The 24,394-nt window shown below is 36.5% G+C and overlaps 1 protein-coding gene across 2 annotated transcripts in view; it reads right to left on the bottom strand.

Moving 5' to 3' along the window:
* Peak1 (pseudopodium enriched atypical kinase 1) overlaps positions 1 to 24,394 on the bottom strand; it is a 210,502-nt gene that overhangs the window by 97,813 nt on the left and 88,295 nt on the right. For both annotated transcript variants that reach the window (XM_041638336.1, XM_041638337.1), the window contains exon 3: positions 15,567 to 15,724. The gene's annotated coding sequence lies outside the window, so the exon portion shown is untranslated. The remainder of the gene's footprint in view (positions 1 to 15,566; positions 15,725 to 24,394) is intronic.

Below are 24,394 nucleotides of genomic sequence, written 5' to 3' on the forward strand. Positions count from 1 at the left end.
TCTAAGAATACAATGCCCACATTCTCAAGAGGTGGGGTGAGTGGTTTTTGGTTATTCAATGGACTATGGATATTTGTCATTTTTTATGGGGCTTGGTTATAAGCTATTATTAGTAATGGTCAGGAAAAAAGCTAAACAACGAAAATTAGATTCAAGGTTATTGTTTCGAAAGAAAAAAGGAAGGATATAGATAAGATAAAAAGGTAGATTATTAAATCTACTTTTAGAAAGCAAACTACTAGTTTTAAATGTTTTACACTGGATTGGACTTTTGCACGTTGTATACAAATTTTGTATAATGATAAAAATTAGAGATTACTTTTGTTAAAACATACTGTACATACGTTTCTAATCTTGCTCAAGGTATTGTGCCTATACAGCTCAGTTAACAATGTAATGCAAATTTCTATAAGAATTTCTTCATAGTAGGTCTACATTCTAATAGATGTGTTGGTAAGAGTTTTCACTGTGAGCATCATAGTGTACTGACACAAATAGACTCACTAAATAATGCCATCTTACAGGACTACTACTAGGTATTAGTCTGTCACTGGCAAAAACATTCACCATCAATACTGTACTTGTTTTCCAGCAAATTTCTTTCCATCCACTATGTTTTGCCGACACATTACACCCACCCATTCTCTACCTGTGAAAACCCTGAGTAAGTAAAAGTGTTGGTACAGTGTAAGAAACACAAAAGCAAACTGGCCCCAGAGGAAATTTAATAGGATTCATGGTATTCCACTGATAATCAGAAAATGGACAATTTACAGACTCCACACTCACCCGCACATGTTTACATGCATGTATCCACACACATTAAAAAAAAAAAAACTAAACTTTTTTTTTTGAGACAGGTTTTCATGCTGCCCAGGCTGGCTTTGAACTCTCTATGTAGCTGAAGATGACCCTGAACTTCTGATCTTAGTGCCTCTACTTCAAGAATGATGGAATTACAGGCATGTACTACCATGTCTGATTTATATGGTGAGGAAACTGAACCCAGGGATACATGAATGCTAATCAAACAATCTACATATCCAGTTACTTTCCAAGCCCAATAAATATTTCTAAAAATAAATCTTTACATGAAATTTAACCCTCATCCATTTTCCATTTGGCCCAATCCCAGGACTAAATGAAGTAACACTGGCTAGTTTTACCACCACACTAGAAGAATTTACAATAATTCTGGAAATCTAGTCTCAGAAACATAGACAAAAGACTCACAATACATTCTATGAGACCTGCTTTATCCTGTCTTACCAATCAAAATAATATTTTACTAATTTTTAAAAAGATTTTGTTGTTTTATATACATGAATGTTTGCCTCCATGTGTATGTATGTGTGTATGCATATGTACACGTATACACACACACACACACACACACACACACACACACCCCATGTATGTGCCTGCCTGGTGCCCACAGAGGCAAAAGAAGATACTGGATTCCCCTGGGACTGATTACAGGCAGTCGTGATCTGTGGTGTAGATGCTAGGAATTGAACCTGTGTCCTTTGCAAGAACAAGTGCTCTTAACTAACTACTGAACCAACTCTCGGGAGTCAAACAGTATTAAAAAAAAACATTGTAGACTCAAACATAAAATTTTCCCATGAGATATTCCAGTGGTACACAAAAAATAACACACCACAGAAAAGTGAGATTGATTTCAGTAATAAAAATATTAAATTATTACCCTATGTAACTCACCATACTAAAAGTTCAAAATGAAAACCTGTAAGTTCATGCAAAAAATTCATTTCATAAACACAAATCTATCATATGAAAATGCTCAGCACCCTGGAAATAAAGGAAATTTCTTCTTCAAGATTCAAGAGCATCTGCAAACAAACCAGGCCCATAACTGGGCCAGTATCACACCCCATTGTAAAAGACTGTCTTCACCCTGCTGAGAAAGAGAGGGGGCAAGGAAATGTGGTGCCACTGCTCCTTTTCTCATCTCCACTAAATATCTGACAGTGAAAAATAGAGGCAAACTGTTGAAAAGAAAAATGTCATTTGTACAAAACATACTATATATTTATCAATACTTTTCATAATCCTAAGTATGAAAAAACTGCTTTTACAATTACTAACTGAAGATTTTAGGATACAAAGACAACATAAAAAATCAACTGCATTTCTACAGACAGATGATATATTAAAAGAAAGTAAAAATGTTTTTTAGTGACTAAATGTTTTTTAGTGACCCATGTCACAGACAGGATCTCTATAAGCTTACGATCAGCCTGGGTGACACAGGGAGGACCCTGTGTCAAAAGAACAAACAAAACAAATGAACAAAAACCCCAAACCAAAGGGGGCAAACCTACAAATACTTTTTAAAGTGGCTTCAGAACACAAAACAATAATGACATGTAAATCCTTGACTATACAGGTAAGAAAACAGACACAGGCTGCACGCTGAGAAGCCCACACTGACGAGGCAGGCACAGTGCACACACCTTCAATTCTGTTATTTGAGAGGTTGAGAAAGGAAGATAATGGGCTCATGGACAGACTGAGCAACATAGAAAGACCTGCCTCAGCATGTGCATGTCTGCATGCATGCGTGTGTGTGTCATGTGCACGCATGCACAGGCACGCACACACTCCTGAAACACTAATAAAAGTTTAACAACTTAAATAAATGGAAAAGCATACTATGTTCTTCAATGTTCAACAAAGATGTCAGTTTTCCTCAAAATGATTCCTAGATGTAATGGAATCCCAAAGAAATTTATTTTTCTTAAACAATATTTCATGGGCATTTCTCTATGTGAACGAATATTCTCCTATAACATCATTTGTAATAGTTCTATACTCTTTGATTTCCCAAATTTATCCTAAGATTACTCACCCACATGTTTAAAGTGTTTCCAATATTTCTCTGCTACAAACAAGATGTAGTACCTATTCTTCTAACTTAATCTTTGCACAAATCTTTGTTATCTTAAGATAAATTGTTAGAAGTACAACTTTCGATTTAAAGGCTATATATGAATAATGAATATGCACTTTTCTATTTTTTCAATATATATTTTCAAAATACTGTCTGGAAAAACATTTATCTTTAAATTTTGACTTTAATTTCCTCAGGAAAGCCTTCTCTGATTAGTCCTTTCTCATTATTCAATCTGTAAAGTTATTTGGCCTCATTAAATTATTATTGTATTTATGGACAATATAGGCAATTACCCCTTTAATAATATATTATGCCTGTAAGTGATACCGTAAGTATGTCTTTGAGGAAATATTAGAGAGGAAAAAATACAGAGTAATAAACTGATAGGCTGCAAGGCTAGCATGAAAGCTAAGGTAATTGAGACAAGCGTGTAATTAGAGCCCTATGAAAGCAGCTATTCCAGCGCTCTAGTGAGCTCATTAGAAAGCAGTGACTGCAGGTGGAGACTGCATTTTCTGAAGATTTTTCTCAAATTCTGAAAATCATGTCTCACAATGCATGAAATTTCTGACAATCACCTCCTGGCAAATAAGGAGTCTAACAGTCATTTAGGACCATCTATTGGGCCTTGTTCCCCTGAGACAGGAAATCATAGATATTAATTACAAACTAACCAGATTGTGCATTTCTGCAGTCGAAACACCCAAAATAATTAGCTAGTATCAGTTATGTCCAATATTGTGAAGATATTTCAATGAAGAAAAATTAATTAGCCCTGTTAATGATGAAACTCATAGGACAGCACAGCAGTGGGCACGGTGATTGGGCTGCTATTTGATTTAGGAATTACCTGCTAATATTATTGTACAAATTTTATTTTTATGTCTCAAGTATATGATTTTAAAATATAACAGTTCATGTATTTCTAGACCCCTGCAAACATCAAGCAAATGTAATAAAGCAAGAGCATATTTTACATAACCGTATCTGTCAGACTATATTTAGGCTAAGAGGGAGAATAAACACAATCCATATCTGATTTGTATTTGACAAATACACAGACATAAGCCGCTGCTTCGAATGCCTACATGCTGTTCCCATGGCAACTGCATAAACATTTTTCTCACAACACACAGTCATCTTCATTCTTTACATCCCATTATTTCTCCTTTTTTTTTCATTCTCAAGGGAAAGCCCAATTATTCCCCAGGAAAAATCAATCAATGGTTGTCTTAATCAGAGGCATTTGAAAAGTAGGTGGTACAGTTCTTTTTATGGAAAAGCAGTTTCCACCAACGCTCTAGCTATGTGATAAAAGACAGGGAGAATAATGCTTGCTTTAGGAAAAGGATGAGTACACATTACAATGAATAACTTTGGAGAGAAATGAGAGTGTACACTGGAAATCCACAGAAGGCTGACCCGAGTGATCACATACAGCTCCTATTTCTGTTCTCCATGAGCACACTGTGTGATGGAGGCTCTGCTCCGGGGGAAGCATCTTTCCTTCCAACAGAAGCTTTGGCGGTCACACGTAAATTATTTTGCTAATTTCCTAATCAGATGTAATTTATATAGAATGGCTAGCAGCGGGAAGCAAGACAAAGACTGTTGATTTTAAACGGCAACAAAGGAGTATGGAGGGGACCATGTCGGCTCCCTTCGCCTTGTCCTCCTGAATTTGAGGTAATTATCTCAAATGCAGTGGAAGTATAGAGGGGACCACATTGGCTCCTTCGCCTTGTCCTCCTGAATTTGAGGTAATTATCTCAAATGCAGTGGCCTCAAATGAGAGAGATGGCACAGTGGATTTTGGCCCTATTAGTGATTTCTCAAAGTCCCTAAGGAATAGGGGATCAATTAACATTCGAAGTGCTCAGAACACTCTCGCTCTTAGTCCTTTCTGGCAGGCAGAGCTTAAATGAGAGGGTGGGGTGGGGGTAGGGTTGAACCTAAGGAAACCTACTAAGGATCAGGTGGTATCTCCCGTTCCCTCCTGTGGTCATTCCTGACACTAAGATAGCATCTATTTTGTTATTGTATGCATGGTTTCTTCATATAGGTTACATATGACCAGCCCATCTTATACAGAGCTCTTTTAAATGCTGGGGTGCTTAATAAGCTAAATTATTTATTAAAAAATGTTCGTACATTTTCAGTGTGTGGTGCTCCAGTTAGAAGATTTAACTGTGTTGCAATTTATCTTGTCATTTTAATTACTCTTCTAACCTTGCAGCCTCCACTCCCCAACTTCTACAAAGTTCTATTTCCCACCACCTCATTTACCCCCAATGCTATGACAAAGTAGGAGCCAAGGAGCCAAATTTGGTTTAATTTTTTAATGAATCATTGTTAAAGACTGACCATTATTGCAATGGGTTATCTCTACACCTTTGTTAAAAATATATTCTCTTTCTTTCCTTCTCCACTTCTTCGCATCTCTAAACGGTTTATTCTTGTATGCTATGAATATGTTTTATTGCCATTGGTTAATAAAGAAGCTGTTTTCGGCCAATGGCTTAACAGAATATAGGCAGGCTGGAAGATTACATACAAACACACACACACACACACATACACACACAAAATGAGAGAGAGAGAGAGAGAGAGAGAGAGAGAGAGAGAGAGATACACCCAGGAACATATTCGTAAACCACCAGCCTTGTGGTAAAATATAAAATAATAGAAATGGGCTAATTTAAGATTTAAGAGCTAGCTAGCAACATGCTTATGTGACTGGCCAAGCAGTTTTTGAAATAATAGTTTCTGTGTGGTTATTTTGGGTTTGGGCACCTGGGAAACAAATGAGCAGTCTTTGCCAACAGTTTGGCCCCCAAATGGGGTCTGTGAGCAACATGTTACAAATTGCTTAATGGTGACACAGACCCGCTGCGACCCTGGAGCTGGGGCAATGGGCATGGATCTCAGAGGCAGCGAACATACCTCCGCCATGTTGGACTGGGTGGAGCCAACAGGCAGGATGCCAGAGTTGGTTCTAGTCATGCCTGCTTAGCATTTGGGGAGAAAAAGCACTCGTGGTCAGAAAACAATTACAGTCTCTGCCAATACACCTCCATGCACTTCTTAATTACTATAAAAATTTGTTTTATTAGGATGGACTGGGTTTCATTTAGTCAATAGAACAGTTGAAATCATAACAATAAGACCTAACCCAAAAGTTGAGCACAGGATCTATATTCATTGGGGTCATGTTTGATTTCCTTCTAAGTATAGGTCTTCAATATAGACTCAATACCTACTACTTTCAATTTATAGCCAAATATTTCATATTTCATGGTGTTACTGTTTTATATATTTTCAACTTCTAGTTATTAACAGTAAGCAGAGATTTGATTTTTATATGACGTTGAATTATGAAACTTTGTTATTGCAACTATTGTCAGTTCTAGACTTTTTTGTAGATTCTCTTAAATTTTCTGTACAGAAAATGATTTAGTTTGCAAATACAGACAGCCTTGGGTTTTCTTTGGTGGGCTGGCTATGGCATCCTTGCCTTGTTCTCAATCTAACAAAAGAAGCATACAGATAGATGTTCACCTCTAAGAAAAATTTGAATAGAATTGGTAGCTTATTAAATATTTTATTGATCTGGGTTTCTAGCAAAAGGTATCTGGGCCTAGAATTGTCTTTAATAGGAAATGCAATGTCAATGTTAATTTCTTCAATACCTACAAGATTCTATATGGTCTATCAAGAAATGTTTTCTTAGTTGGGCAGTGATGGAACACGCCTTTAATCCCAGCACTTGGGAGGTAGAGGCAGGCAGATCAGTGTGGGTTTAAGGCCAGCCTGGTCTACAAGAGTTATTTCCAGGACAGCTAGTAGTACTGTTACAAAGAGAAATGCTGTCTTGAAAAACCAGAAAAAAAGAAAAAAAGTTTTCTTTAAGGTTATTAATTTCTGGGCATGATGTTTTGTTAATTATTAAGAATTCTTTAATTGTCCTTTCATATGTGTAAGATCTGTGCTATTTCCCCATTCATTCTTTTAATAATTTATGGCTTCTTTGGGGCCAAAGGGAAAATTTATTTATCTTTTCAAAGAATCATCTTTTGGTTCTTTATTGTTTTTGTTTTCTACTAATTTTAGTAATTTTTTCTTCATTAATTCCTTCCTAAATTGCTCTGGGCATAATTTTTCAGCTTTTTCTATTTTCATAACAAAACACTTAAGCCTTAGTTTGAGTCCCTTTTACTTTGCTAATTAAGCACTTAATGCTTGAAATCTCTCAGTGTTTCAGCAATATCCCACAATTTTCAGATGCTGAGGTTTCATTTTCATGAAATTAAGAATATTTTATCATTTCCCTTTTGAGTTTTTCTTGGACCCGTGGGTTATTTAGAAGTAGGCTGCTAAGGCTGGAAAAAGAACGGTAGAACACTTTTATTTAGAATGTGTGACGCCCTAGGTTTGATACTAGAACTAAAAAGAGCAGGTGATGTGGCAACTGTCTGTATTTCCAACGCTCAGTAAGTAGAGGCAGGAGTATCAGAAGTTCAGATCATCTTTGGCAAGATGTAGGCAGGGAAGTTCTAGGCCAGTATGGACCATATGAGACCTTATTTTCTACAGAGGTAAGGATTTTTCAGATATTGTTCTGTACTAACTTACCACTGGTTAACCCAATCAACTGCTGGTAGACAGACACTCGTGTGATTTCCATCTTTTGGTTTTGGTGAGTACTCCTGCTATAAACATTTGTGTAAAATGTTTGAGACTGGTTTCAATACTTTTCCATGTACACCAAACATCAGAACAGCTGTGTCACATAGCAATTCCACACTTACCTTTGTGTGTGATGAAACACCAACCTTTTACACAATGACAAACATTTCATATTTCCATTAGCAATACATAAGGCTCAAACTTCTTTATGTTCCTGCCAAAGCTTATTTCCTTTTGTCTTCTTTCATCACACATCAAAAGGAATGATAACTGAAGTGTTTGTTATTATAGCTTTCCTCACCAGTGTGAAATAGAATCTCACTGGCGCTGTTTTGGTTTGTGAATACCTGCCTGATAATTGGGGAAGGTTGCATAAGTATCCAGAAGTCTTGGTGCCTTTACTTTCTTGGCAGATGTACAGTGGAATACAGAAGAAAAACCAGCCTCCCCCCCCCCCGAAAATAAAGATACTGATGGCATTTCCTCTTCTTTGCATCAAAACAAAGGATCTGTGTATTGTTTCCCTTTTGGTACAAGGTGTGCAATGACCTATAATACATCATTAGTGTGTGCTATAGCACCTCATTGTATTTTTTTTGCTTGCTTGTTTGTTTTTCTTTTTTATATAGCAAACCAATAAAAGGAAGTAAAAGCCAGGCCTGACTCCAAGAAAAAGAAGTTTTGTTAGTGATAAGCTTCTTTTCGTTTCTGTAACTGGCATTTTTAGATGGGTTTTGCTGTGATGACCAAGTACCAGAATTGTTATTCTTTAAAAAGGTATAAACCAGAATGATGAGATTTCCTTCCTACTTTATTTAGCTCCTAATACATGGACATTACTTCAGAATTAAAGTACTATTGGGGTTGGAAATGAAAAGTCTGTGTAATTACCAGAATTTTTGCACATCTACAATATTTCACCATCTAAAAAGATGGAGGATAAGTTGGAGAAATGGTTTAGTGATTACAAGAAATGGCTCTTTTGCCAGAGTACCTGGGTTCGATTCCTAGCACCCACATAGTGACTTACAACCATCTGTAAGGGACCAAACGCTCTCCTCTGCCCCTCACAGGCATCAGCATGCACATGGCATACAAACATACACATAAAATAACGAAAGAAAAAGTGAAAACGGAGAATGACTTTCCCTTCAAACAGAAATGAAGTGAATGGTGTCCGCATTTATTCTGCTCTTCCATCACTCGCATGTTCAGAGACATTCTGATTGTAATCAGCTTCAACATTACTGCTAATTACAGCTGGCACAGTGGGTCAAAAGATGAAAACGTGTTCTTAACATCCACATTAATCATCTTGGTCACAATTGCTGCAAGTCCTGACCTTTTTCCAACACTCCTTTCCTGAGTTAGGCACTAAGTGAAGTCATTTCTAAAGAAAACTAAAATAATAACAAAAAGCCAGCAAACCAAACCCTCAAAACCTGTCCAGAGAAATACCCAACGTCGGGATGATTTTACCATGCTGTTCTCGGAGGTGAACTGTTTCCCACACAGCACCACGGCAGTCTTACTGCACAGTACTGTCCAGCATTGTCTTGCTGGGCATGTAAGCATAGAAGCAGACTTTCTATATGATACATTCATCTCTTGGTGATTTACTGCAAATTACTTCTAATGCAATTATTCCAACAGTAAAGAATTTCAAAAACTTAAGAGTAGATATGCCCATGGATATGGTTGTTTGCCAACAAAAGTCTGGAAAATAGATCGGAAAACTAAAGAACGATAGGGTCACATTCTTCCAAACCACAGCGAGATTTAAGACATCAGTGGCTCTCTATGTAGCAAGAACAAAGACATAACTCAAGTGCATATCTCCACTACTGACTTAGAGAATATCATTGACTTTTTTGTTCTATTTGTATATGAGATAAAAATAACATAGCTTTTATGATATTTAAAGCACAAGCTGGATGCAAAGCATTGAAAAGTTCTGTAATGTTATAAGGAATATACAAGTGGCCACAGGCCTGTTACTCGGCATTATTGACATTTTGGTGATTATCTTTCCCAACTGTCCAAAGTTAAGATAATAATCTATAGTTATACATACTGAGTATGTATAAGTTATTGATGAAATAAAGATCTTAAGTTATTGATAAAATAAAATAGATGCTGCAAAAAACCAACTATACACCTTCATGAGGGTTTTACTGATTTGCAACAACAACGCTGTTAATAGCAGTGCTGTCTCCTTATGCGCAGCTAGGTATGAACAAACAACTCAAGTAGGTTCTGTTTAGATCTTTACAGAGCAGAATAAAGTCAAAGTAGAGTAAACTTGCGGCCTAGAGTTCAAGGAATGGAGTCAGGCAGATCTACATCTGTCTTTAGCTAGTCATTTGATGGTGGTTAATTCGATAAGCTTCTTTGACAATAAGTTTCCCATAAAAGTAAAATGAACTCTTCAATAACAGCCAAGCCAAGCAGGGTCATAAGAGTTAAGGCTAATGCACAGAATCAACACTTAGGTCTTTCCAGCATTCTAAGTTGACAATGTTTTGACTTAAAGTGAGGCCTTTGACAGGTAATTAGGTCAGGAGGGTAAGTCCTGATGAATGGATTAGTGCCCTTAGACAAGAAACCCTAGAAAACTTGTTTGTGCCTTCTGTAAGGATACAGGGAAAGAAACCATTCATGAGCCAAGACAGACACTCTCACGAGTCTAGTCCACGAGTGCCTTTATCATAGACTTTCTTGCCTTCAGAAGTGGGAGAGATAATTTTCTGTTCTTTGTAAGTCGTATAGAGAAAGGCATTTTCTTTTAAAACAACCCGATTAGACCAAAGCAGAATGTGCTGGTTTGAATAAGACGTCCTCAATGTGCAGAGAGTAAAAGATTTTGAAACACTACTAAATGAGATGTCTTCATCAAATTCCTTCCCTCCGGGCTCAGGGAGCTATGCAGAAGAGGAGGCAGAAAGTCTGGAAGTGCCAGAGGGTGTGGATGACTCCAAGAAAACAGTGTCTCCCAGATATGATGCCCATATGAATTCGAACTGCGGCAGCAGAACAGGCCTGCATAGAACAGGTCCCAGAGCTGAGAGGGAGAGGCAGGCACAGGCTTTCACCCCTAACCAAGACACTATCTCCAATTGACATTCACTTGGAAAGGAAACATTAGCTTGCTCCAAAGAAGTCTCACTGCGTATATCAGCCGCACTGAAGAGTAGGCTCCATGCCCAGAAGCAGAGAGCCAACACAAAACAAACCCTGGTATTTTTTAGACTGTTTTACTCACATTACTTTGTCCGGGCATTTTTTGTTTGTTTTACTGGCATTGTGCCTGTATATTACGGTTTCCAATTTTGTATTCTTATAGACTTTGTTTTCTGTGCGTGCATTTCTTTTTATTATAATTATTCTGGCTTGTTTGTTTGCCTGTCTGTTTTCTAAAGAGACAGAGAAAGTTAAGTCAAGGAGTTGTATGGGTGAGGAGGTGGGGAGGATCTGAGAGTGGTTGGAGGAGGGGAAACTGTGATCAGAATATACTGCCTGAAAAAAAATTTTACAATAAAAAAATGTCACCCATAGTCTCTGGTATTTGAATATTTGGTCCCTATTGGTGGCACTCCTTGGTGAAGGCTAAGGAGGTGTGGCCTTTTATTGGAGGAAGTATGTCACCGGAGACAGGCTTTGAGAATTTAAGGACTGCTATTTCAAGATTGTTCTCAATTTCTATTTGTGTTAAAGATATGAGCACTCGGCTTGCTTGTCCTGCTGTCGTGCCTTCACGCTGCCATCATGAACTCTAACTCTCTGAAACCATAAGCTCTAATAAACTCTTTCTGTTCTGAGCTGTCTTGGACAATGGGGTTTTATCATGACAATAGAAAGGCAACTAATAATAAAACATATTAAAAGCTGATGCTAATGCTTAACATCTGGTAGGCTTTCAATAACACTAGTTACTATTATTTTAAGTAGTTTTTACTGGGCAAAGTAAACATAGGCTTCCTTTTATATGGTTGTTAGTATCGCAATGGATGCTTTCACGGCCTAGCAAGCTTTACAGGTTCGGGGCAGACATAGCTTTCAGTGGACTCTTCTTCTACCCATCCATAAGGATCACAGCTTATAGCTAATGAAATAAACTTAAAACTGGATGCTTGACTTGAGCATTAAAGCTAAGTTTGACTTAACCTTAATATTACGGAATTAGAATGTCATCCTTTACATTCTATCTTCTCTAAAGGAACCATACAGTTTATTCAACTGAAAACCTAAATTTCTTTTGATGTAAAAAAGAATTCTGAGAACTGTATAACTGAATCTTATTCAAATCTTTTTAGACTGTGGACTTGAGACATGTGGCTTATATAGGCCAAAAAGATGCTATATAAATATAGATGGTCTTTAACTCTATGTATCTCCTAGACATTTGGGGTAAATGGAACAAATAACCTAATTCTTCTGCTTTACTTTATAGAGAAGTAAAGCATTAAACTGTTCCCTTTTAATATCTTAACCATGACAACAAATCCAGTAGTTTAAAATATGGCAGTTAATGAGTAGAGAAGTACAGCTGACACTGTCAATTTTAATGATCCTACCCAAAGTTATCGAAAAACATTTAGAAATGAATGTGAATAGCATTAGGAATTCTAAAACATGGTAAACATATCACAATAAAATGTGACAATGTTGTGTGGTTTTCATTTAGAAATGACTAAAAATTATAGAAGTAGATATACTAAAATATAATAAATTTACTTTAATAATGGAGCAAATATAATTGTCTCTCATATATTATTATACCTGAATGAGTGAACCCTGAGCACTTTGGTTTTTATTTTTTTATTATTTATTTGTTTTTTTAAAAGATTTATTTATCTGTTTTGTCTGCATGTATGCCTGAAGGCCAGAAGAGGGCAGCAGATCTCATTACAGATGGTAATGAACCACCATGTGGGTGCTGGGAATTGAACTCAGGACCTCTGGGAGAGCAGCCGGTGCTCTTAACCTCTGAGCCATCTCTCCAGCCCTGCACTTTGGTTTTCAGTTGTATTTGAAAGGTTGTTCTCTAGGACTTTAAGTTTTTTTTTTTTAATAGTGGTTGAAGACTAGAAAGAATTAACTGGACATTTACAAAGGGATGAATGTGACTATATAACTATGAAAGACAAGATCATAGAGAAGCTCTAACCACAAGAAGAACTAGAGAATTTTTTTAAAAATCAGCACAGGAAAGAATAATTAGAACATCCATTCATGCTTTGGTACATGATTTATGGACTTAAATAATTTCTTTACAACAAGTCCTATATTTCTTAGAATCATCAGGACTAGTACGTAATACCGTCAACTGATCAGCTTTTCACACTTGCTGCATTCAACAGCAAGGAAGTGGGTCTGGTCAATTCATCTCATTTACTAATACACAGTACTCAAGCAAACAAATGGCTACCCTCAAAATCAAATGACAACCGGTGAATAAAAACTACAGATAGGATTAGAGAGACCACTCAGTTGTTAGGGCATTTGCTGTGTATGCATGAAGACCTAAATTCAAGTTCAGAGTGCCCACATAAATGTTGTTTAGGTGTGGCAGCCCTCCTATAATCCCAAGGCTTGGGAGGCAAACACAAGGCCAACCGGCTAGCTAGCCTCAATGAACTGGCAAGATCTGGGTTCAACTGACAACCACTGCCTGTGGAAGTTAAATTTTAATTATCAACAAACTGACACAATCTAGAATCTCCTGGGAACAGTTTCTGGAACTGTCCAGGTCATGCTAGCCTGTGTGCATATCTCTGTACATTAATTGAGGTAGAAATCCTACCCACTAGCCGGGCGGTGGTGGCGCACGCCTTTAATCCCAGCACTCGGGAGGCAGAGGCAGGTGGATCTCTGTGAGTTCGAGACCAGCCTGGTCTACAAGAGCTAGTTCCAGGACAGGCTCCAAAACCACAGAGAAACCCTGTCTCGAAAAAAGCAAAAAAAAAAAAAAAAAAAAAAAAAAGAAATCCTACCCACTGGGGGTGGCATTATTCCCTAGGCAGGGAGATCCTGAACTGCGGAACACTGGAGAACGTGAGCTGACCATAAGAATGAGTGTGTTGATTTTCTCTCTGCTCTAGATTGGGAATGTGATTCAAGTTCCTGCAACGATGGACTCTTACTTGAATATGAGAACTTAAAATAAACCCTTTCTCCCCTAAGTTGGCTTTGCCAAGGTATTTTAACACAATAACAGAAATGAAACAAACGCAATGCTCCATAAGTTAGGTGAAGAGTCCTGAGGTAGATCTGATGTCAACTGTGGGAACATGTATGCAAACACCCACCTGTGTTCTCAGACCACAATCAAAGTTATGGTTCAGACACCATAAGAAGCTGCAAATATATGAATCTTTATAAACATGCATTCAAACAATTTTGGCCTAAGATCAAGAGTTAAGAAACTGATTATCCCAAGTCTTTCCAAACGTGTTCTCAGCCTTGCTTGACATCTAACAGTCTTTTAAATATCAAAAGAAGAAAAACTTCACAGTCTCTCCAAATCTCTTTCTATTCTGGATGCTCTATTGTTTTTTTAAAGGTAGAAAGGGTCAAAAAGAAAATAAATATGAAATTACAACTTCAAACATGAAAGAACAGATCTGATATCAAGTAAGGAAACTAAAATAAAACTTAGTAGGTAATTGTGCAAAATCTTTAAGGCATTGGTCTTATTTGGTGGAAAGGGAAAACATGTTTGAACGACAGACTAAAATATAGATCATATTCCTTTTCATTAAGTTTATGCTCTTGTAAGAAGCTTGAGTAAAGAACCTAAAAATTCCTTTGAACAAACATTAAGAACCAAAGAAGCCTGAGAGTAAAGCTGTGAGAAAACCAATTTCCTAGGCAGGTAGAGGCGGTGGTGTCCACCTTTGTTTATTTATTTTCTAGTTGGAAATGATGGCTCATGCCTTTAATCCCAGCATTTAGAAGTTCCATGCCAGCCAAAGCTACATAACGAGACCCTATCTCAAAAATAAGTAAGTAGGTAAATAAATAATAAGAGCAGTTTTCTGACTGTGCCACATTTCTTGTTTGTTTCTACCAAAAGCCACAGTATAGAAATAATCCCCTTTCTCTCTTATTTCAGCAACAGTTATTGGGTTCATTTCTTATTTTCTTTGTGGAATACTACTGATTATCTCCTTAAAAGATAGTTGTACCTAGCGGTGGTGGGGCACTCAGAAGATAGGAGTTCAAAACCAACCTCAAATCACACACAATCACACACACACACACACACACACACACACACACACACACACACACACACATACACACACCCCAAACCCCATCTCAAAACAAAGCAAAAAAAAAAAAAATCCAGGCTGGGGATGCCTGCCAATGGTGGAGTGAACATCCGGTTACACGCTGGACCAACTCCAGCACCAAAGCAGGGAAACTGATTGCTATCATAGAACTAATGATTATAAAACTAGCAACAATTTTTTTTTTTTTTGAGACATGGTGTATACCTTTAATCAGGGTAGATCTCTGTGAATTCAAGGCCAGCCTGATCAACAGAGCAAGTTCCAGGACAGCCAAGGCTGAGAAACCCTGTCTCAAAAAATCCAAAACTAAGCCGGGCGATGGTGGCGCACGCCTTTAATCCCAGCACTTGGGAGGCAGAGGCAGGCGGATCTCTGTGAGTTCGAGACCAGCCTGGTCTACAGAGCTAGTTCCAGGACAGGCTCCAAAGCCACAGAGAAACCCTGTCTCGAAAAAACAAAAACAACAACAACAACAAAAAAAAACCAAACAAAACAAAACAAAACAAAAAAATCCAAAACTAAAATTGAAAAAAAACAAAACAAAACAAAAAAAACAACAGTTTCTTCCATAGTTTGGCAGTTGTCTGGCCAATATTCAAACTTCAAAAGGAGTGCTTTCCAGTGCCCTAAAACTTTAGTGGACAAGATGATAGGAGAACTCTGGTTACCATTTAACTCTGAAGCACTTTGTTCCTTCTGGTGACCAAGATAGTTCAGCAGCAAGTGTTACATTCCTTTAAAATTTCAAAGTGATTCAAATCTTCTTATGATGAATGGCCTTTCTTCCTTGCCTCTCATTCCTGTATTCTAAAGGTACCAGTGTTTCCTGCAAGATAAAAAAAAATAAAGACGTAAGCTGAAGGGCCAAGTAATTTAAAATACATTGAATTTGTTTCTTTGTCTTTGGAGATTCTGAATTTTACCCTCACCCAGTAGAGTTACAAGTCATCTAATTAACTTAAGAAGTAACTTCCTTATTTAGGTGGAGACAAATACAACCTCACACACTTGAGAATTCCGGTCATACTTACAAACCAAGTATCTTAAAGAACCTAAAGAATACTGATGTTAAAGATTTTGTAAAATTTCATTTGATTGTCCTGAGACTCATTTTTACAAGAAACATGTTAGTATTTATTGATTGGGAATATTTGTTCCAGCAATCTCCAAATGCAAATATTTAATTAGCCACTTAGCAATTTGAAATTCAAGGATAAAATATATTTATGAACAGGCTGGAGATACAAAATTACAATTTTTTTAACCTACTTATGACTTTGGGGAATCCAGTTTAAGAGTTCTAAACTGGTGAAATTTCCAATATGGTTTTTGCACAACACCAATAAAGAAAAATGACTAGAGGAGAAACTGAAAAATGAATATTATCACTCTAAAGTGATTCCCGGGGCTTGGGAGACCGTTCAGCTGTTAGGATAGGCTTACAACTAAAATAGAAATGATTCCTGATTATGCTTCTATAATATAAGATTAAATCCTCCAATATATATCAAAATTTAAAAAGCACTTTAAAAAAAGGTTTTGGAAAGTAGTCTATCAAATGCTATCTAAACTGAACACAGCTATGTTATTCTTAATGTATTTAATAGCGTTTATAACATTAATGTGACACAATATTGAGCAGTATGTAGGAATTACCAAAATATTTAAGTCTTGTAGAACAATATCAAAATTATTTAGTCTTTTTTCCACGGTAAATCCTTAGAAAAGAAAAATGCACTTTATGTTACTTTTAGTTTTAAAATTGAGTAAGAAAAAGTTCACAGAGACAGAAAAATAATTCCCCAAGGGTAGGTTTCAGCTACTCCTACAGTACCTACCTGTAAGTTACCCAAATTATTTTTGCTGATTATTTTATTCTTGGACTTGAAGATGACCTATAATATAGTCTAACTTCACCCCCAAATACAAAATGGAAAGTAGTAAAAACTTTAATTCAATCTTCTCATTTCAAATGTCTGATTTCTAGATAGGTTAGTTAGGATCTTAAATCTTCATGTACTCTAAAACTGACTCTTAATGAAGAGTTTGGTCCATTTATGTTTAATGTAAATATTGAAATGCTTGGGTTCAAAAATACCATTTAAATGTTTCCTATTTCTTCTGTTTCTGTTCCTTATTTGTTTTGTTTATCTTTTATTGCCTTAGTTTCAGTAAAATATTTTTCAGTGTTTTAATTTAATGGCATATAGATCACAATATGCATTCTCAAATTATCACAATTTATTTAAAGTTACTAGCAAGCAAATTAGAATCTTGAAATATCTGTCATATACTTTAATTCTCCCTTGAATACTGCAAAAACATATTAAATTCTATATGCATTATAAAACCAGTCAGCTGTCTTTTAACAAAATACAAAAAGAAAGACCTTTTAAATTTCATTTCTTCCATAGAACTAAGTTTCTACCTAATACCATATCTCTCAATTTAAAAATTCTTAGCATTTTAATAATATACTTATATTGACAATGAACTACCTAATTTTTTATTTGTCCTAATTTGTATTTGTTTTGTCTTTTTTTTCCCCCAAAGGATACATTCTTTGAAAACAGATTTTTAAGGTAAGACCTTTTTAAAGCAGGATGTGGTAATGCTACTATTTAAGACACTGACTTCAAGTTCAAGGCTTGAGTCTGGGCCTAGCATTGGTGGCATAGTGAGACCCCGTGTCAAAATAAAGAGATGCAAAATACACCTGAGTAGTAGAGGCCAGAGAACATTTTTGTGGGACTGGTTCCTCTCCTTCCACCTTTACCAGAGTTTGGATGTGGAGGTCAAAGAAGAATGTGCAGGAGTCTGTTCTTTCTTTCTACTAATGGGTGCCAGGTATTAAACTCAAGTCTTCAGGATTGGCAGCAAGCACCTTTAACCACTGAGCCATTTCATAGGCCCTATTCTAAGCTTCTTAACCATACTGAGTTTTGAGTTATTGCTTACTGACTTCAACATTTAGATTGTTCTTTTGTCTTCATTGATAATTTATTCCTGTTTCACCACAAGTATAGAAATTTCTAATATAGATGAAACAATGAGGGTAATAAGCTGCAATCACCCTAGACTTTTCTTTCTTTGAATGATGCTCACTTCTCTTCTAAAGTACAGGAAACACGAGTTCTAGATACCTTCAGGTTCTGGAAACTTAGTTTTATCTTATTAAAAAGGATATTTTTAAGTTTCCCCCTTAATTCAGAGATAAATCTTTAAGGCCTTAGACATAGCATTTACTTTTAAAGTAGAACATTTCTCAGCTTGAATTGGAAAATCTGTTGAATTTTAAAAACAAACAAAGAAACAAAAACTACTCTATCTTGGAAGGTCTCAGATTCCAAATCTGATCATTCAATGAATTAAAAGGAATTTTTATGTAAATTTTTCAGGCTCCCTGATTTTTGGAGAGTTACAGCACCAAATTCCAGAATTTGCACAGAGTTGTACAGGAGTAACTTATAAATGTAGAATTAAAAATCTATATCATGAAAATTTTGTTATTATATAATTGTATATGTGCAATAACATCTTTATAGAAAATACACTCTAAAGCAGTAGTTCTCAATCTCCCTATGTGTCAACCCTTTAATACAGTTCCTCATGTTGTAGTGACCCCAACCATAAAATTATTTTGTTGCTATTTCATAACTGTAATTTTGCTAATGTTATGAATTGTAATGTAAATATTTTTCGAGACATAAGATTGTCAAGGGGGTCAAGACCCACAAGTTGAGAACCACTGCGTGAAAGTATTCAGAGGTAATGGATCAAAGTAATTTACTCCCACATGATTCAGGAAACATACTTTGTAACTTGTTTGTGAAGATATGTTATAAAACAGAAAAATATAAATAAACCCGGTCAGTTCTAAAATAATTGAAGAATAAGCATTTCTGTAGATAGTTATTTTTACTGTGCTGTTTGATGATTTATAACACATGTTAGCATATTAGATATCAATGCAAATTAGACAGTAAATTCTTTTTTATCTAACCACATATAAATAAATTACATATTACGTATCAATGCAAATTAGACAGCAAATTCATCTTTCACCTAACCACATATAAATAAATTACATACTTTGAACCAATATGGTTAAAGTTAGTGTTTTAAGAAAAGACACAAACTTTCCTTTCATAGTTATATTCTAAAGAAGAAGGAACGGAGGAGGAACCAGACAATGACATGACAAATTTCCAATGGTAATAAAAGCTCTGAAAAAATAAAATTGGTGTCAAAGTATAAATTACAAGATGGAGGCTCATTATGTATTTGTTTAAGGTTTTTATGATATGACTTCATTATGCAACTCTGGGCTATCTTAGAACTCACTATGCAGACCAAGCTGGCCTTGAACTAACAGCTATCCTTCTGCCTCTGTCTTTGCCTCTGCCTCCACCTCTCAAGTGCTGGGATTATAAGCATGAGCCAATACAGCAGCTGAATATGCAATTTTTGGATAGTGTATTCAAAATTGCTTTTCAATTAACTGATACACAAGTTGGAACTGAAGAAAATGAGCCAAATATAAGTGGAAACCATTAAATAAGAATTCTGTATGCAAGACATACAGGTTACAAGATAGTAATGACATATTATGCTCTCAAAAGTATGGCTTGAATAAACTTTATGGACAGAACACCATATTGTAAATTTACATATTGTAAATCAGGTGGTGGTGGTGCTCAAGAGGCACACGGAGGCACAGGGAGGCACAGGGAGGCAGATCTCTGAGTCCAAGGTCAGACTGATCTACCAAATTAATTCAGGATAGCCAAGGCTTTTCAATATATATTCTATTCTAACAGGCCAACAGAACTATGTGGAAGACATTCCAGAAGAGCGGGCAATGATAAAAGGAAGATTTGGTCCAAGACTGAAAAGTTAAGAATAATCCAGAATCTTGTAAGTGCAGTTAATATGAAGTTAAAAATCATATAAGAAAGAGAACTTTTTTGTTCATTAAACCCTGGTCAACTTCAGCACAAATAGATGTGATGGTTAACAGTGGTTGCCATGACAACTCAACGGATGCAGAATCACCTAGGAGACAGACCTGTAAGGAAATTTCGAATAGGTTAACTGAGGTGGGAAGACCACTCAAAACGTCTGTGTCCTCATTCTGAGGAGTGGGGTTCTGGACCAAAAGTGCAGAATTCACCTCTCTTCTTAACAGAGGATGCAATCTAACAGCTGCCAAATGCTTCTGCCATCCTGCCTTCCCTGACACAATGGATTATCCCCTCAAAAATGAGCTAAAATAAGCCCTGGCTTCCTCAGGCAGCTTTCACTAGGTATTTTGCCACTGCAATGATAAAAGTAACTAACATGACAACTAAATTTAGAATATGCATATTACTGATTTCAGAACAGTAGTGATAGGCACACTAAAACACAACCCAGGGGAAGGAATCTAGTCTGCATGATTAAAAAGAGACAACGTACAAACTGGTAGAGATGAACTAGATGCCAGTGCCAGTTCTTTAGTTTGCTGAGGATGCCCTGGTGCATTTTGTTTGGTGTGTGTGTGTGTGTGTGTGTGTGTGTGAGAGAGAGAGAGAGAGAGAGAGAGAGACAGACAGACAGACAGACAGACAGAGACTGACTCACTATGCTGCTCAGATTGATATCAAAGTCCTCAGCTCAGCCTGAGAAGCTGGGGATACAGGCATATGGCATCATGCCCACCTTCTGATATAACCTTTGGCACTATACTCTCTCTCAAAAGTCCTACAGGTCCAAACATGTTTTACTTTACTATTCAACTTAATAATAGGGAATAAGTTTAAGTAAAAATATCATAACTGAAATACAATGCATCAATCTACCGGGGACCCAACTGGAAACTTTAATCAGACCAAGCAGGCATTGTCAAAGTCATGAGCTATGAGCAAACCCGATTGCCACCTGTTTATTTATAGTCTGAAAGCTGAAAATAGTTTTTTTTATTTTAAAACAATTGGAAAAAGCAAAATGAAAGTATTTTGAGCACCAAAATTATATGAGACTTGAATTTCACTGTCTATAAATACGGTCTCCTAAGAACATAGCCAGCTCCTTCTTTTATGCCTCATCTACGGTTGCTCTTGAACTATATAAGGGTGAGGAGTCATGAGAGCATAGTAAATTAGCTGTCTACAAAGCCTAATGTTTGCCAATTCCTGACATAATCTGAATTCAATATCTCTACCCGCTAACATCACAGGAATATATTTTAAAATACTAACGACCTTCATTGGTTCTTTCGTGGGTTTTTGCTTTAATTTTCCTTTTTCTTTTCTTTTTTCTTTTTGTTTTTTGTTCTTTGATAGAATAAGAGAGTGAGAGCGACACAGAGAGATAGAGAGAACATGAAGTTAGGAGGCTAGGAGGTGGAGAAAATGTTGGAGGAGTGTGTGTGTGTGAAACATGATTAAACTATATTATTATTATTATTATTTTTTTTTTTGGATTTTTCGAGACAGGGTTTCTCCATAGCTTTTGGTTCCTGTCCTGGAACTAGCTCTTGTAGACCAGGCTGGCCTCAAACTCACAGAGATCCGCCTGTCTCCGCCTCCCGAGTGCTGGGATTAAAGGCATGCGCCACCACTGCCCGGCTCAAACTATATAATATAAAAAACTAAATAAACTAAACTATAGATCAAATAGTTTATTTTAGTCCTTTCCCTTGTCACTATTAGTCATTTACATTTTTATGAAAACATTAAATACTATTTTTATATTTATAGAATTTTTATATTTTACAGTTATTTTCCAATAATATAAAGTCAATTTTAAATTCTCAAGAAAACTTTTTCCTTGATTTATAACATTTTTTAGGTATGAAACATTTTTTTCTGTCCAGTCCCGATTTAAAGTTGTGATGGGTTCTTGAGGAGAAATATAAGTACTATTTTCCACAGTAGACACAAGATTATTCATAGCAACAGTGAGGAGAACGGAGTGTTTTGACAGCTATGGAATTCTGCAAAGGTGTTAAAGCTCATTGTGGAATGATGTGACCTCTGCTTTTGACCATGAGATAATAAACATGTCCAGAAAAGTCTTCCTGCTGCAAAGGACCACCATACAGCACAGAATACAGGAAAAGGCCATTTCAAACAGTCATGAGGACCACTAACGCAGAGAAAGAGGAAACAGACAGTTCTCAGGCAGGAAGCAATTTCTACTAACTACACGGCGAGGAAGAACCCAGCAGTCTCACAGTCCGGTAGAATTAGCAGAAAAGGCAAGCAGGCCAAGGTGGCTGGAAATTCTGTGGCAGAGCTTCCCCGAGTTCCTGCAATCGGAACCAGGTTCTCTGAGTGTCAGATACATAAATACCTTTGCATAAGAAGAGTAGCATTTCCTGGAAGGATGAGATTCCAAGGAAATACAAAAGAGGAAAAATGCAAATGATTTTCAAAGCTGACACTGGGCAGAAAATCAACAAATTCTCTCTGGATATATACAAAGCAACCAGGAGGACCCCAAACACGTCACATCACAGAAACAGGGCGAAAGTAGCCTTAGAAAAGAAAACCACTCTGCACATGTGTGGAAGCCTTCTGAGACTAGAAAGTCTAGAAAGGAACAAACCAGTGTGCAATTAGCAAACTGCCTTTTAGGGAAAGTCCAATGTTCTTTAAAGAAACCAGTTTTAAAACATTGGAATATAAAATTCACAGCTATTTGTCATTTAATGGAAACTACGTGGGAAGACTAAGAAATAGAGAATTAGCAAGCAACAACATATAAAGTAGTATTTTAATTATGTTATTTATATAGTCCAGGATATAAATGAAAACAGGAATGTAAGTGAAATAGGATTTTCAAAACAGAATGCCCAAAGATAAAATTAAGATTTAAGACGAAATTGCATGAAGTGGAAAAGCTGCAGTTTACCATCGGAAGAAGACTTTAGTGAACTCACGAGAAGAGCAACAGAATTTACCCAGAAGGAAGCGCAGAAAAAAAGAAGAGGAAAAAGTTATTTTTTAAGGGCAGGGTAGGGCAATGGCTTAGAGAGTGAGGCACTTGCCGCTAAGCTCGATGACCTGAGTCTGATGGCCAGGACAAACATGGTAGAGGAATCCTCAAAGTGACTTCATCAAGCTGTTCTCTAACCTCCACAAGTATACCACAGCACACATACACGCACACACACAAAATTCAGAAGGAAAACAAAAATTGACACAGTGTGGAATAAAAATTCTCGAGAAAACCACACCGTACGAGAAGTAATGTGATATCATTTAACTGGAAATTCTAGGAAGAAACTATTGTACTCATAGAGCAAGAACTAAAGTAAGTAAATGGAACATAGAGTAAACCAATGGGATCCCAAATGAGCCAAGAGAAGACATGGAATCTAGAAGTACGATTATTTTGAAAGAATGATTAATAAAGAACAAACTAGTAAAGTGGTAGATTTAATACAAGTCATATTAACAATGTATTAAATACAAATTATCTTCCACTCATTTGTTTTTATCAAGACAGGACTAAATCCAAGGCCTTTCACATACTAGGCAAGGGCTCTACCACAGACAAACATTACCTGTGCTAAATATTCCATTGAAAAGGCATACGAGCGGGTTATGGTGATGCATTGAAAGAGGTATAGGCAGTAGAATCTTTTGTTTGAGGCTTACCTGGGCTACATGGCAAGATCATTTCTCAAAACAAAACAACAACAAAACCCCCAAGTAAATAGATAAGATAAATGAAAAGTAAGATCCAAATTTTTATTACCCCTCCCCCAAACACACACACAAAATAAGGCAAAAGGCTAAATTAGAAAGGCAAAAACCCTTCAATCTTAAGTGGAGAGATTCCATTTATATCAAACAACAATTACTGTCAGAGACAGAGGGGATTTTATAGTATATAAGTTAATTTATTTTAAAGGTGGAATAATCCTAAATATGCATATAGGTAACATCAGAGGCACAAATGAGTGAAGCAAAAGCCGTCAGATATCACCGACAGACTCAAGTAAAGACTCCACTCTTCCCCACGAACTAAACAACAAGTGCTCCAAAGGCACAGGAGGGAAACCTGGACAGAGCTGAGCATCCCTGAACACTTTGATCCCCAGCAGCACAATGGCCTAAGCGTTTCTCAGAACAGAACGCTGGCTGAACCAGGAAAAAGGCCGAACAAACTGAACGAATGGAAGCTACGTGGAACCAAGTAAAAAAACCAATAAAAGAGAGATACTGCAAAGTTCCCAAACATTCAAAAATCAAACAATATATTGCCAAAATAATCTATAAACAAGAAAATCCTTTGAAATTAGAGAACATTTTTGAGTCAAATAAAAGTGAAAACCTAGCAGGAATCTGTGAGATGCTCCTCAAAGATGCTCTGAGCACATTTGTAGGTTTCTCTACTTTAATTAGGGGGTTAAAAGGCTAAAATAAGTTATTTAAAATTCTATTGGGGCAAAAGGAACAAATTAAATTAAAGTAAGTAGGCAATAACAAACAAATAAGCAAACAAA

The sequence above is a fragment of the Microtus oregoni genome, unplaced genomic scaffold (genome assembly GCF_018167655.1).
Source record: "Microtus oregoni isolate MIOR12 unplaced genomic scaffold, Mior012 000055F_ref0000237, whole genome shotgun sequence".
Classification (NCBI taxonomy): Eukaryota; Metazoa; Chordata; class Mammalia; order Rodentia; family Cricetidae; genus Microtus; species Microtus oregoni.